At 41.0% G+C, this 15282-nt stretch overlaps 1 long non-coding RNA gene across 2 annotated transcripts in view; it reads right to left on the reverse strand.

The window, feature by feature from the left end:
• Positions 1–15282, reverse strand: part of LOC146445311 (uncharacterized) — a 273530-nt gene that overhangs the window by 119528 nt on the left and 138720 nt on the right. The gene's annotated exons all lie outside the window — the stretch shown is intronic.

A 15282-nucleotide genomic window follows, 5' to 3' on the forward strand; every position in this document is an offset into this window, starting at 1 on the left:
GGAAACCCATCTCCCACACAATTTTATCTTGACTACTTAGGCTGCTCTTCATTCTCTGTGCATACCATGGGCTTATGAAGGGCTCTGAGAGGACAGTACAATATCATCTTAAGCTGATTTGTATTCACAGAGCCATAGCAAAGAGCAGTTCTGGTCTCTTGTCCTGGAGCTGTGGTTTCATATTGTCTCATAGCATAAAATCACAGAATCATTAAGGTTGGAAAAGACCTCCAAGACCATTGAGTCCAACCTGTGACTGAACACCATCATGACAGCTACACCATAGAACTAATGTCCAGTCGTTTCTTGAGCATCTCCAGTAACAATAGCTCCACCATCTCCCTGGACAGTCCATTCCAATGTCTAATCATCCTTCCAGTGAAAAAAAAAAATCTTCCTGATGTCCAACCAAAATCTCTCCTGGCACAGCTCAAGGACATTTCCTCTTGTCCTGTCACTGGCTGCCTGGGAGAAGAGCCTGACCCTCATCTTGCTACACCCTCTGTTCAGGTAGCTATAGAGTGATAAGGTCACCCCTGAGACTCCTCCAGGCTAAACAACTCCAGTTCTCTCAGCTGCTCCTCATAGGACTTGTGCTCCAGACCATTCCCATTGCTGGACTGACTCCAGCATCTCAACATCTTCCTTCTCCTGAGGGGTCCACACCTGGATACAGAACCTGAGGTACAGCTTCACCAGTGCCAAGTACTGAGGGACAGTCGCTTTCCTAGTACTTCTTGATACACTATTTTTTATACAGACCTGAATGTCACTAGCCTTTTTGGCCACCTGGGCACACTGCTGGCTCATGCTTCCTTTCTCCCTCATCCCTGTCCCAGTCCCTGTTTCCACCCATGCTCTATTCCCAGCTCCACCCTAGCAGTGCATCTGTGTAGGATATGTTTCACAGGACTCCTCTTCAGAAAGTTAAGTAATTCTCAGATGAGGAAAGGTGTGGGTGGGAAACAGAATGTATCTTGGGGGAAGGCAGAAATGGGATGTGGACCGAAAAAAACCCCAAAAAGCAGAACCGAGGCAGAAGTCCTGTGAAGTCCTAGGACAGCTAGTTAGCAGAACTATGAACTGAACCTCTTCTTAGATATCTTCTTAGATAAAAACTTAGATAGTTTTTATCTAAGCTGCAGCATCCATTTCTAATGTTGAGGTAACCCTTCTGTATGGGAAAACATTGCTCTAAAGCTGATAAGGCTCCAACCCAAATTCCTCAGCACAGAGTGAGGTGATGACGAGCCTGTCTCACAAAAGTTTTCCAGCTTCAAAACCTCATCAAGTTTGCTTTAGCTTTCCTAAAGCCATTTTGGAAAAGAGCCTTTCAACCTGCTTAGGACAGCTTATCAAACCTGCACCACCCTTCACTCGTGTTGACACAAACCAGATGCCATTGCAGGGCAAGGAAGAGTTGTGCCCAGTCACACCAAGTACAGCTGAGCACAGATGCCCAGTGCAGGGAGCTCACAGCACTTCTTCATTCTCATGTGTTCCATGGCACAGAAGCACTACACCTGCACTTGCACTATGTGGAGTAAAAGTCATCTCTGATCTGAGAGTAAACACAAAGCCTAACATTCCAAATAAACCCTCACTTTTTTTAATAAATGAGACATCAGGAAATAAGGTTTTATTTACTTATTTAATAAATAACAAGAGTATGGTTTGAATTCAAACATCTGAGAGAAAAACATTCCTTTGTAAATGCTGAGCATTGCCCCAGCCATGCTACAAGGGCTGCAGATGGCACACTGTCAGCAATTTTTTAAGATAAACTAGGGCAGGGTAATCTTTACAACCACCAAGGGAAATGCAGCAAACTTCAAAAAACAGGGAGAACCCTTTGAGCTTTTCTAAATGGAAATAAAAAAGGTGAAGTGGGGTGGCCTGGCTGTGGAAGCGAAACACCAAGAGGTACCAAACTCCCTTTTTGGGTCTCCTTTAACGCGAAATTCAGCAAAGGCAGGTGCTAAGCCAAACCCACATCCTCCATTTGATCCACTTGACTTGAAGAGAGGTTTGAATAGCAGAACAGCATAAGTAATTGGGGAAAACAGACAGTCAAAGAGAAGGACTCAACTGCTCTTGTTCCTGAATCTCCAGATTAACTTTAAAACCATGGGACTTGAGTCAAAAAAAAGGAGCACGCTCTAATTTTTAGCATATTCTGATTTCTCAGTTTGCAGAGTATATAAGCACTTCCAATATTTTTCACTTCCAGTAATATTCAAGTGTTTCAAACAGTATTTCCAATTACTTCTCAACAATGCTTAGCCTAGAAATGTGTTTCTTAAGTGAAGGCTGAAATTCTTGTTTAATCACTTGAAAATGAGAGCTGGGACATCAGCAGGTTTTTTTTTATATTTTCGGTCCTGTTTTACAGGACATCAAACACTATGAAACTCATGATAAATATACCAGACTAGGCAACACAGCACTGATGAAAAAAGAAATAGCAAACTCACAGCCATGTTGAAATAGGGCTTCTTTCCTGTAAGATCCAGAGAGACCTTTCAACCTCTTCCAGCCCAGTGTTAAGGATTTTGTAATGTGAGATAAACCTGGCAGAGAGTCATGGCATTACCTAAGCAGAGAGATGCCAACATTGCTGAAGGGAAACCAGTCCGTGGGTAAAGCAGAAGATCTGGCAGAAGACCAGTTGGCTCTTTGGAAAACTTACTTAGACTTGACCCTTGACTCACAGCCATTGAATTTTGTGTGTTTTAAAAATTTATTTCAAGTCCATGTTTATTGCATTAGCAACATGTTACTGTACTGGCCTGCATCTTTAAGGCTACAGTACTGTTTGCAAGCAGAGAGTATGAACATCACTGGCAGTGGCACTTTGTGCCAGAGTTGTTGGCGTGAACCACAGGCAGGAGGAGTTGTGCTAGTAACACATTATCAAACATAAAACAGTGCTTGTGCTTAAATTTACTTTTCAAGACAGAGTAGTTACGCAGGTGACTGCTACTTTACTTCTCACATTTCAGGCTTCTGGTAGGTGTGCAGCTGATGCCCTAAATAGTAATCTGGACCTATGCTTCGAGAAGTTTAGAAAAGGCAGAGGGCTGCTCACATGCTGAAAATAAAAGACTTACACAAGTGCCTGTAGGTCAGAGCCAACAGGCTTGTCTTTCTGAGCTCCATACCTGAACACCACCAAATTCAGTCTTATCCAGCTTGTGAACCTAGGTCAAAATCAATGGAGTTCAGCCTTAAGCAAGAATCATGCATTTAAATACTTTTCAGGATCTCAGCTGGTACGTCTCTGCTAGGAATACTGGTAAACTGGACCTCAGGTTAGAGGGTATCAATCAAAGGGTGTGCCAATATGCACACGAATGGCCAAAGCAGCACACATTCTGTATTCAATTTCTTAAAACGTAAAAGCCCTGAATTGGTCAGGCTGTTGGACTGGATGGTCATTGTAGGTCACTTCCAATTGAAACTGTATTCCCTACTATCCTACTCAAAAAATCTGACTTAACCTCATGAAGACTAGAACTCACTTTGCCTTAGGTTATCTTTATATCATTTAAGAAGAGCAAAAGAAGTTTTGCAAAGTTTAGCACTATAGCCTTGTCATAGGATAAATCCCAGTATGTAAAAAAAGTTACAGCTACATTTCTTTAGAATATAAGTTTTAGTTTACATGCAGGATCAAATTCTCTAGGTCTTGCCTGAGCCAGAAAAATCAACACACTGCAGAACCTGATCCCAAAGAGATCATCCCAAATCATGGAGAACACAGAAGACACAGACGCAGAAGAGATGGTTCTATCTCAGAGAAAAATGAGGGAAATGACAAGAACCAAAGTGAAAATAGTGAAAGAGACATAAAGCCACCTGAAGAATATGCCATTATATAATTTCTTAAAATAAATGCATGCTCCTCTATCTTAGGAGATGAGATGACTAAGATAATTTAATACCAGCAAAGAATTTGGAGAAAGCTCCCCAAATAACTCTGGAAAGAAAAAAGCCAGCACAGTACATCAAATGTCACCCTTGAAAAGCACAGGAGTTGCCAACTGAAGCAGAATCAACTGATAATATTGATATAATTCTTTTAACCTGTGTTTGGAGCTCTTAACCCTTGACCAAAGAAAACAGAGATGAGAACTGAAGGAATAAGCTAACAATGAAGCATAAGTGAAAGGAGGAGGTGAGATCACAGATTAAGAAAGTGGCAAGAAAAGAACAAAAGCAAAGTCTCAACAAACTAATGAAAATGGGCATTTGGCACAACATGTGACCTCTGAACTGAAATTCTAGTTTTTCATGGTCGTGTGCGGCTGCATAGATGGTTTTGCTTCAGTTAATATAAACACATTGCTCAAGCTATTTTAAAGGCTGAAGTTAGAAGACTAAGACTCTGGTTTGGGTTCAGACCCATGTTGAAGTGATCAAGCTTTGACATGGAAATGGATATATTCATCAGCAAAAGAATACCCTGCTAGAATAAATAAATAAACTCTGACCATGATCTTTCATGGAAAGTTCCCTTCTTCCTTTATATAACTTTATTTTACTTATTCAGAGTCAATTTGACACTGATGGAGAATTTGAGGTGGCCTTGAAGAAACTCTTACCCATATAACAAAGCACTTTTCTGTCACTAATTTCTGATTTCCCCTGGGTCCTAGGGGATGTCCTTGGAGTCCAGGAGAATTGCTGAGTGTCTGTGGCTTATTCTACAACAACTGTACTGATAAGGCAAGCAACAAAGGGCATAACTAACTCTAGCTGCCATGACTTCTCTGATAGAAACTGACTTGTGACCATTAAAGTAATTAAAAAGCAGCAGTGAAATAGTTATTAAATTGTAACAGACTTGCACTTGTTACACTGAACTGTAGCATCATCGAGAAGAAATTTTTCACCAAGGATTTTATTTGCTGAATGTGATTCTCTTGGAAAAAGTCACCTACTCCAATATATTTAATTACAATTCAGAAGAAGAACTAGATGAGACCAGACTGATGCAAACATCCTTCTCTACCATTTAGAAGTGCTAAATCTTTTTAGCATCAACATCTGCAGTTTGCTCTTTGGTTCAACATTACCTGCTTTCCAGATGCCTCTGACGTCTGCGTTTGCTGCAGATGGGAACTACAGCATACACATCACAGACTCTGCACTTAACATTGCAGCACAGCAAACACTGAACTCACAGGCCAATAAGTTGAGCTACCATTTGCAGTTACACTCTGCATTATTTAACTAAGCAGACTACAGGAAAAGGGCTCTGAGTAATTAAGTGCTGTTTGGCAGGCACAGTAAATACATAGATCTCCATGACATTAATCTGAAATGGTGACTGAGCGCTTTGGTGCTCTGTACCCACTTCATACACGTACAGCACAGTCACAGGATCACTAGCAAGAAATGTATGTTGTGATATCAGGTCATTACTTTTCTCTGTTAAACTGAACCAGCTTCTTGGTGCTCTGGCCAGAACAAACGGATGGAATTCCTCAGCAACAGGGCACAACCTCCTGCTTTGTGTGAACTGAGCATGTGCAGAATCCAACATTTCAGCTTCTTAAATTTCATCTCATTAAATACAGCCCAATGCTCTAGTCTACCTAGATCCCTCTGCAAGTTCTCTTGTCCCTGAGGAGAGTCAACAGCACCTCCCAGTTTGGTATTGTTAGTGAACTTGCTAATTGTACATTTAACTCCTGCATCCAGACCGTTGATAAATATTGAACAGCACTGACCCTAGGACTGAACCCTGAGGAACACTGCTGGTGCCTGGTTGCCAGCCAGAGGTAGCCTCATTCACTACAACTCCTTGAGCTTTGCCCTTCAGCCAGCTCATCACCCAGCACACTGCAAACCCATTCATCCTACAGCTGGACAACTTGTCCAAAAGAATGTTGTGGAGGGCAGATCAAAAGCCTTATTAAAATCCCAAAAAATACATTTACCACCTTCTCTTCACCCACTAGGTAGGTGGTATTATCATAGAAGGATATCAACTTACTTAAACAGCATATGTGTGCACTTGTTCTCCACTTGCTGTGCCTGTTGATATCATTATTTGAGTTAGGTTTAAAAGACTCTGCAAAGTCAGATACATTTATTTGTACCACAACACTCAAATTCTATATACATATGCAATAAAGTTAATAACATATTTCCATAATATGCTGTATGAATACCTGAAAAGATAATGATCTGTTGTTACACTTTTGTGAGCTGAAAGTTTACAGCATGAATGCATAAATGAATTAAGCCTCTTGATCAAGCAAAAAGAAAGAAAGAGCAACTGACTGATATGTATTATTCTCCTGGTTACCTATTAAAAATTTGATTCAGACATCAGTCTGTTGCTTGGAAGACCATACCAAATAAACAAGGATGGTAATGATGCAGTGGGTTGAGCAGAACTAAAGAATACCAGAATATAAATGCTTCCAATGCACCAAACACCCTGGGTAAAAAGGATGAGCTGTGGAAGACATACCTGAATTCCCATGCTGGAATTTTCCTTTGTCTCCCTTTGTCACCAAGGGTCTTAGCCATAACAGAGAGAAGGCTGCAGTGTGGTGCTGACACACTGGAGCATCTTGAAATGAACTGGTTACAGTAATCTAATTCTGGTTGGCCAGAGCACGGCACTAAGGACTCGATTGTGCTTCTCCTGTTGAGTTAATTAAAAACAGCAAAAACCAGCTAGTCCTTCAGAGAAAGTTGTCATCAGAAAACAGATTATTTTCTACTATTGGGTCTCCCTTTCTGCTGAGACCTAGATCTTCCCGATACAGAGCCTAACGCTGTTTGACAGTCTTGTAGAGAAGAAGGAATTAGCCCATTCTATCATGATCAGGTACATTTCTGTATCCCAGCTAGTTTGCTCAGCATTTACTTGGGTGTTGATAGGTGTTGCTCTAATGTGCACCACGCAGGGTACAACACAGACAAACCCCCAGTGCTCTTCACTCTTCACCCTTGATGTGATACTGTACTTTCCTGACTTCTGCACGGACAGTGAAAAAAAACTGTTAGAAATTGAGATTGATAGGGGTTGGCAAAGGATAAGAAGGTGACATCTGCCCCATTATAAGCATCAGCTTGGTACAATGGACATGGTCCCCCATTCAGCTACATATTCGAAAGCCAGAGCCAGGCACATGTCTGAAATAGCACAAGCCCTCACAGGGAGAAGGAGAGATGAAATATATACTCTAAATCCATGTGCAGCCAACCTGACAGCAGGAAGAGAGCTATGTTTTCTTTAAACGATGTACGAACACACTGATGATGTAGGGATACTCCAATTAAAAACAAATCAATTCATCATGAGGCTTTGCTAGAGAAGCAGTTAATTGTCTGAAATCTTAAAAACTTAAAATCTTTAATAAACTTAATTCCTGAAATCTTAAAATTGTCTGAAATCTTTTCCTGTGCATGTGTGGGCACAGGATAATAAACCTGAAGATAATTTAAAAAAATAATTACAACCACCTTTTCCTTAGGGAGCTGTCAGGCTGAAAGTACAGTGCAGAAACACCTATGTCACCTACCAGGCTTCACCTAGGCCTTTAACTGATTCCTGCTAACTCCTGCATCCGAGGGAACAAATCCATTATTCTGTTTAGAGCATCATGCTCCAACAAACTGTTCAAGATGCTGCAATTTGCATCTTGAATGCTGTGCAAGGCAAAAAAAAAAAAAAAAAAAAAAAAGTCTGAGTCATGCCAGAGAATGTTTCACAGCAAAAAAAAAAAAAAAAAAAAAAAGAGAGAATGGGTATAAGAAACCTTCACAAAATAAGGGAATCTGGGGGAATAAGCTTCCACAGCAAGACTGAGATGTAATTGAAAAACCCTCTTACAAGTCACCATGAACAGTACCCCTCTGAACAGTATTTATGGAAAGAATTCCCAGTGGTTAAAATGCTAGCCAGGAACTTGAAAGGCTTCTGCTTGGCCACCCACCCTTCATGTGAGGAGAGCAGGGTCACTTATGTCACTTATGTTCCCATGACACATTTCAGAACAGAGCTGTTAAAAGTCATTCTATAAACTTTAAGCAGAATGATATTCCTAACAGCCACACACAGAGATGCTAACACACATTTTCAAAGAGATACTTTCATTGTGCTTGGACTGCTAATTAATCCAAGCACATACTTCAGCTAACACAGCTTGCCTGATCCCAGGATAGCTCAGATAACACTAAGTCTGTGCTTTGTTTCATGTGCAACTTGGACATATGAAACATGTCCTGTGTCTCTCTGAATCTCATCTCTCTTTCTATGAATCAGGGATAGTAATCATCACTAGCATCATGCAGAAATAAATATAATGACAACAGTGAAGCTCTAAAACATATGACAAGGAGAAGGCTGGGAGACACCTCTAAACATGACAGATCAGATGAATCTCAGTATCATAGTGCTGGCTCCACACTCTGGCATTTTGTGCTTGCCCAGAGTGCTGATACCAAGGGCATCCTGCCTGCTCCTCAGGGATCTGCACAGTTTCCTCCAGAGCCAACCCAGCAGCATGGCAGCTTCCCAGGTAGCACAGCCACCACAATGCACCAAACAGCATTAAGTTCATTGCTCAGGTGACCAGTTCTTACCTATTACAGATGGATTTGTCTTCTGGGTTTGGAAGAACATTACAACTCATGTGGACAGCACACCTACCGTGACTTTTGTTGTCAGGTTAGATACCACATACAGATGGTGTCAATGAGCCACATGTGAAAAGGACTTGGCTGTCTACACCCTACTGGAAATTTGCTGAAGAGATAAGCTGCACTGCTGGTCTAGGCAAGCACCATCTTTTTCAGTCATTCCAGTTACAAATTTTCTAGAAATGCTAGGATCTTTCAGAACAGGACTGTGGAGTTCCTCTGCTGCCCCTAAATTACTAGGGCTGCACTTTTCATCCATGGAATGTTGACTGCTAAAGTACTGCAGGCAACACAGATGGTACAAAGCATACCTTCCCCAGCTACCACTGCACCCCTCCACCACTGCAAGGAGGGAGAATGTTCTCAAAGGATCAAAGTGCGACTTGGATTAAAATGCTTTTTAGACACTGATGTAGGGAGCTGCCTACCACCCGTGACTAGATTTACAACAGCACTAAGACCCCAGAGACAGAGAAAGCAGCTTGACAATTCACATTTTCAACAGTAAAAAGCAATTTGCTTTAACAAAGATTACGTTTTTCATGTGGAGGAGAGAGGCTTCAGCAAAATGAGCAATGCAGAAGTGGAAAATTGGAAGGCAAATTCTTAGTAAATCAGGCAGTGGAGGACCATAAGCTGGTTCTTAATCCTAACCATTGCTGTCTGGTACACAGCCTGAACCAGACCACCAGCCCTGGGAACACCTGTAAAATTGAGTCCTGCAGGTGAATATGCCTGAGAACATTGTTAAGTTTTAAGGTTGGAGTGAACAGCAACCAAACACCTGAGTTTGTGTCCAGCAGCAGAAATTAGTCTGGATTTTCATGGAAAGTTCACAGCCATACAGAAATCAGGTATGTCTGACTGAAACAGCTGCTTGGTGGGGTTTGAAGGGACGTGCCAAGGCACTTAACTGGGCGCTTGGGCTTCTCTGTGGTTCTTTTAACACACAGTGCAATTGTATGTGCAATTCCCATAGTAGCCCAAACAAAAGAGACCACACTCTGGGCTCTAAGCTCTTGATACTGTTCATTTAAAGAACATCAGTCTGGAAAGTCCCAAGTCAGATGCTGAAGGTCAAGGCTAGATGTAACTTGAAGATGTTGACGTAAAGCTGCTTGATAAGGTAGCCAAGAAAATGTGAACCCTTTTTAGCTCCCTGTTCTCAAATCTTGCCTCCATAGATAGCTAGTGACATATGGGCATAGTCACTGTTCTACTTAGCACAGCTTCTCACAGAGCTTAAAGAAACTTCTGAGTATGGAGTACTGTGACCTGAGACCCATGTGCTGGGACTGGCACTGGCTAGTGGATTAGGCTAAATGCTCACAAGCCAAGTCATAATGCTCCATAGCTAATAACTTGTCATTAAATCATATTCTTCCATGGAGGAGGCTGCTATGTTTTTCTAAGGAGGTTTTTCTACTTTTAAACCATGGAGTGATTTAAAAGGGGTAACTCGATAATGACAATAATAAAGGCATGAGAACAGGGTAAAGGCACTGCATTTTTATAAGGCCAAACTATAAAGATATTTATAGCAGTCAGTACCCTTAGAATCTCCAAAACATAACCACAAACAACCATGAAATTAATATACTTAGGCAACTGCTGGGCTTAATCCAGTGCAAGCTGAAGTCAATGGAGGGACATCAGGGACATGGACCGTGTCCAGAAGTGAGCGAAAGAAAAGCACAGGACAGAGAGTGGTGATTCAGACATCCTTCATACAGTAGGCTAAGTACATCAGACACTTGCAGACCTTGCACAGGAATTCCCAATGGAAAATCCTCAGTAATGCAGGAATTGTCTCATTTTTGAGCTATTCTTGGCATATTTTTCAATACCAAATCTAAGGTCTCAAAACCATAACTAAGGCTTTCCACAGGGCTTAGTGGGTTTACCGTGAGTCAGAGTTAGTATAGCATCATTCCCTACTTTTCTAATCCTGGTTAATTGTTTCCACTCTCTCACCACTGTGTTTCCAGTAAAGACAGGTTAGGTACAGCCTAAAGGAAGCAAAAAACCGGAATCTCAGTTGCCTGGCAGTAAAACATATGGATAGCTTCTGCAAACAGCTCAGGTGTTTTGACTCCTGGAGTGTTGAAGGCCTGTACTTGGGGTGCTTCAAAGAGAACAGAACAAGTGAAAACCTTCACAATTCTTTATTTGCCACTGATTCTCAGTAGAATATGTCTCCTGAGATTTCTGTACTTCCATGGACATTTTCAGTACATGCTGCATAAAGAACCTCTGGATCTCCTAAGGATGTCCAAAATACTTTTTTCTTTCTCTCTCTGCTTTGGTCCTTGTGTGTACTCCCTGCTTGTTACTAGCTGGGAGAAACTCCTCTGTATATCTACGTGCTTCTGACATGCTCTTCTCCTGACTCTTTCCTGAATAATAAAGACTATCCCAGCTTGACAAACCAACTCTCAGAGAATTCAGCAGGCTTTAGATCTGTCTCCATGTGGGGACAGAATACGAAGCTGGTAATTCAAGGGATGTGCCATGATTATGACACATGTATGGAGTGTAAGATGAGTTCTTGCTTGACTTAGAGAGGCAGTGGGATGAAGCACTTGCAGACACACATGGAGAGCAAGACCTCCTGCTCACTGTGACTTCAGCATCAGAGCACTGCTGCTTCTTTCACTCTTTGCCTTCCTCTAAGAGATAAGTAACACCCAGGTAGACAAGACATGAGATACTCATTGCATAGGGAGAACCCAAGCGACATGAAAATCTGTTAAAGGATGTTGATTTAATGAACATGATAATGATAAATATGATGTGCACAGAGGCAAATGGCCCAATGGAGTGCTGAAGTGCTGTGCAGATACGAAATGATTTGGTTGCCAACTGGGAAATGTGGCAAATATGTTAGCTCTAAGAGTTATATGCCTTTTGACATCATCTTAACATAAACTATTAATTTTCTATTCTTTCCCTCTAACCTCATTAATAAGGCTAATAAAATATTTATTAGGTAACATAAAATATGTACAACATTGCCTTTAACTGTGTGCTTGTCAGAGAAAACACACATTATAAAAAAAAGAAACAGCTTACAAAACTTGGCTAAAATATATTCATCTGGGCTCAAGCAATACCTATCGCTACACATATATATTTCCCTCAAGAAGCTCAAACTAGTTATTCAATATTCTTATTGATGACAACTATAGTAGAGCCCCAGTAAACCTGGAGAAATGTCTTTCTTTTTTAAAGATCAGGTTGAATTTATTAGACATAAGAGTACGCTGCACTTAAGCGGAGTGAAACCTGCGAAAGATGTAAGACACCTGCCAGAATTTATGGTGTGCACAAACTGAGTAAATTGTTGGTCGTGAACAATTACAAATGTTCTATTTTTGATGACTGGAACTAGATGCATGAGCTCTATTTTTACACAGATTCACTGAAGGAGAAGAGCTGTTGACTATCAGCTGATGTGCACACTCATCATGGACTAAGCACAGTCAGGGTACATTTCCCTGGTCTGCAGTCAGTGCTTAATAGGCTCCTAGGTAAGGAGAAGCCTGTATTAGAGACAATGAAAACAGCCAGCTCTTCCTTCGGGAAGCTCCAAGTCAACACAGTCTCTCCTATAATATGATGCTCACAGACAAGAAGCTAAGCCACTGTAACTTGAACCGGGATGAAGTAACAATTCACACACAGACCACAGCTCCTGAGACCATGCCACAAGATGTGGAGTCCATCACCCTCCTTCCTCTCCTCAGAGCACAAGTGTTTCCAGCACCCAGCCAGGGTGGTGCAGAAGTGAACTAACAGTGAGTCAGAGGAGGCAGGGGAAATATTTCAGTCTTCACCTGCGACACCGTGGAAAGTGTCCTCACTGAAGCACTTCCTCTTGAAACTCTGAGTAGGCTACAGCCCTGGATTCCCTGGCTTCAGGTTTGCATGTTTTCTTCATTAGAATCAGCCTGACAATGCAGGGGAAAATGGCAGAGGGATTTGTTTACACTGTACATGGACTCCCTGCTCACCTGTTACTCAATTAAGTGGTTACATAAATGGCCCAAGATGTCACATTCCTCACCCGGGCACTGACCCTTGAAATAAACCAGGCAACGTGACTCTGAGTAGCTGGAGGGTCTATTTGTGAGAGGATTTACCGAGCAGGACTGCAGCATAGAGTGTTCTTTCCATCTTTATGTCTGCGTTCATCAGTGGATCATCGTTTGCAGACAGAGAAATTCAGACAGCGATGATGCAGAGAGTTTCCATGTTCCGTTCCAAAACTGAATGTTCATCAATGGGATACCAGTAATGTTTCCCTCACTTTTTCCAAGTAAAAGCAAAAAGAGCGATCAATCACAAGTGCACCAGCTTGGTTCCTTGTTTAAAAACCAGTAGATGATGACCTTGCTTAACATTTTCTGTCCCATCCCTCTTTTCACACTGGCTATCTGATCCAGAGCCCACAGAAATCTGTGTAAACTTTTAACCCAGACTTCAAAGGGCTCTATAATCAGCCCTTTTTCATCTATCCCTTTCAAACATGCCCAGCACTTTACGCAGCCCAGCGTATTCAATAAATCTGGTGCCATTTGCCTACAGACTGGAAAGCATTTCCCAGTCATTAACAACACACAATAACAGAAGCAAATATGATTCAACGGCTGATTCTATGGCTCCTGAAAATGAATCTAAGTGAAGGGAAAGGATTCACGCAGAATCACACTGAGTTAGTCCATGACTGCAAAAGGAATCCTGCTCTCTCTACCCTAAAGAACATTTCCTCTCTTTGCATATTAGATTAATTTTGAAAAGACCCTGAAGGCAACAGGTAGTGAATAACACCCCTGCTTCTCACAGCACCTTCCTGAGGTTGATTCTCACACGTTGCCCTCTAACACTATCACAGCACATTGTCCAATTCTGAAAAGGGTAAAGCACTTGAGCAAGGCTGATGGTAATGACAGCAGGCCATCCCCCAAGGAATGCCTGCTATAGGCATTCAGCATATTGCATAATTATCCATTAATTCACACAACCAAAACCAGCACTTGTTTAGAGATTATGTATTCCACAAACTGATGCCCTGTCATAATGTGCACCACAGACTTGCAGGTCTCCACTTGTTTTTGGCCACAAAAGAAGGAAGTAATTAATTCCTTCTTTCTTTTGTAACTATCAACAAATTGAAAGAAATTATTACAAATGTAGACCAAAGTGAAAGCTAATGTACATTGCTACAAATCATTATTAGGATAAAACCCCCTGGTATCTCCTAATCAATGATAAAGCTCTGACCTGCAATTACAATTTATTCCCTGTCTCTACTGAAGGTGAGTTTATAAAAAATGAAATCTCATTACTAATCAATTTGCAATGTGCTCCAGTTTCTCATGAGATATTGGATCTAACTGATCTAGTATATTATTTCCCAGAAAAGAAGTGACAGAAAGGGAAGGGAATGTATTGGGTTATCTAGGGGAGATCTCTTAGAGAAGCTATGTGACATGATATCTTGCAGCTGTTTCAATGGATGCTCTCTTTCACTTTTCAAAGACAAATGATACACCAAACAGACAGACTGCTGTTTACTCTGTTCCAGTTTACAGGAAGTCTGGGATTTAAGGAAAGGCAGCACATGGGGTATTTGAAAGTTGGCTGCAACTCCTGAAATTCAATTTAAGTTCCAAGCCCATCTAGAACCCAATGCAAAGCTCTGGGAGAACACAGGTCTCATTCTGAAGAAGCTAATAGAGCTTTATGGCTGTACCAGAGTCTCTACCTTTCTGCATTTGTTCACATGTGAATGCTATGAGCTCTCTAACACAGAACTACATTTTCAACATTCTTGTCTTTCATTTGTTTACTTGTACCTAGTCCAATCCATGACCAATTCCTCTTGGGGCCACAAAGGGTGACCTCAGTCCACTTAGAAACAACCAGCATATATTTCAGCTTACCACATTTAGTAGCATCATTTTCCATTTGAAGGATTATTTATCTCCAAAACGTAACATTTAACATTGGTACTTGTTTCTTGAAAGGTTGCAAGAATAAAAACTATGCAGAAAATAATATGTAAACTCAATGTAAACTCCTATAAACTCAACTGCGTCACCTTATCACACATTCCCAGCCCATGAGGCTTTTGGAAGGAACCAATGAGTGCTTCCTAATTTTCACAGGCCTGAATAAAGTAAGTAAGCAAAATGCTATTCATTTCAAATAAATTCACCATAAATAAATTCACCATAAATTCATCAATATATTCACCAAAATAAATTCACTGTAAATTTTTTCCCTGGTTTCCTTAGTACTGAAAGACAAAAACTTTCTCACAACTGAACCTGAGCTCACATTCAGCAGATGGGTTGAAAATGACACTACAGCTATCTAGTTTAGTTAACAACAGTCAGAGCAGATCATGCAGATAGCAACAGGAAGAATAATTTTCTTCTTATCATATATCCCTTTCTTAATCTAATCACCTACAGAGCAGTGTACCTACTTCTTTCAGATCAAAGTAGCTTCATTAAATAAAGCTGACACCTTACAAGGTAAAAGTTTCCAATGTCATTCTTAAATGAAGCTATACCTGTAATAGATTAACTGCAGATTTAGGTTTTAAAGACA

Source organism: Lichenostomus cassidix, chromosome 1 (genome assembly GCF_008360975.1).
Source record: "Lichenostomus cassidix isolate B80296 chromosome 1, HeHo_3.0, whole genome shotgun sequence".
Taxonomy (NCBI): Eukaryota; Metazoa; Chordata; class Aves; order Passeriformes; family Meliphagidae; genus Lichenostomus; species Lichenostomus cassidix.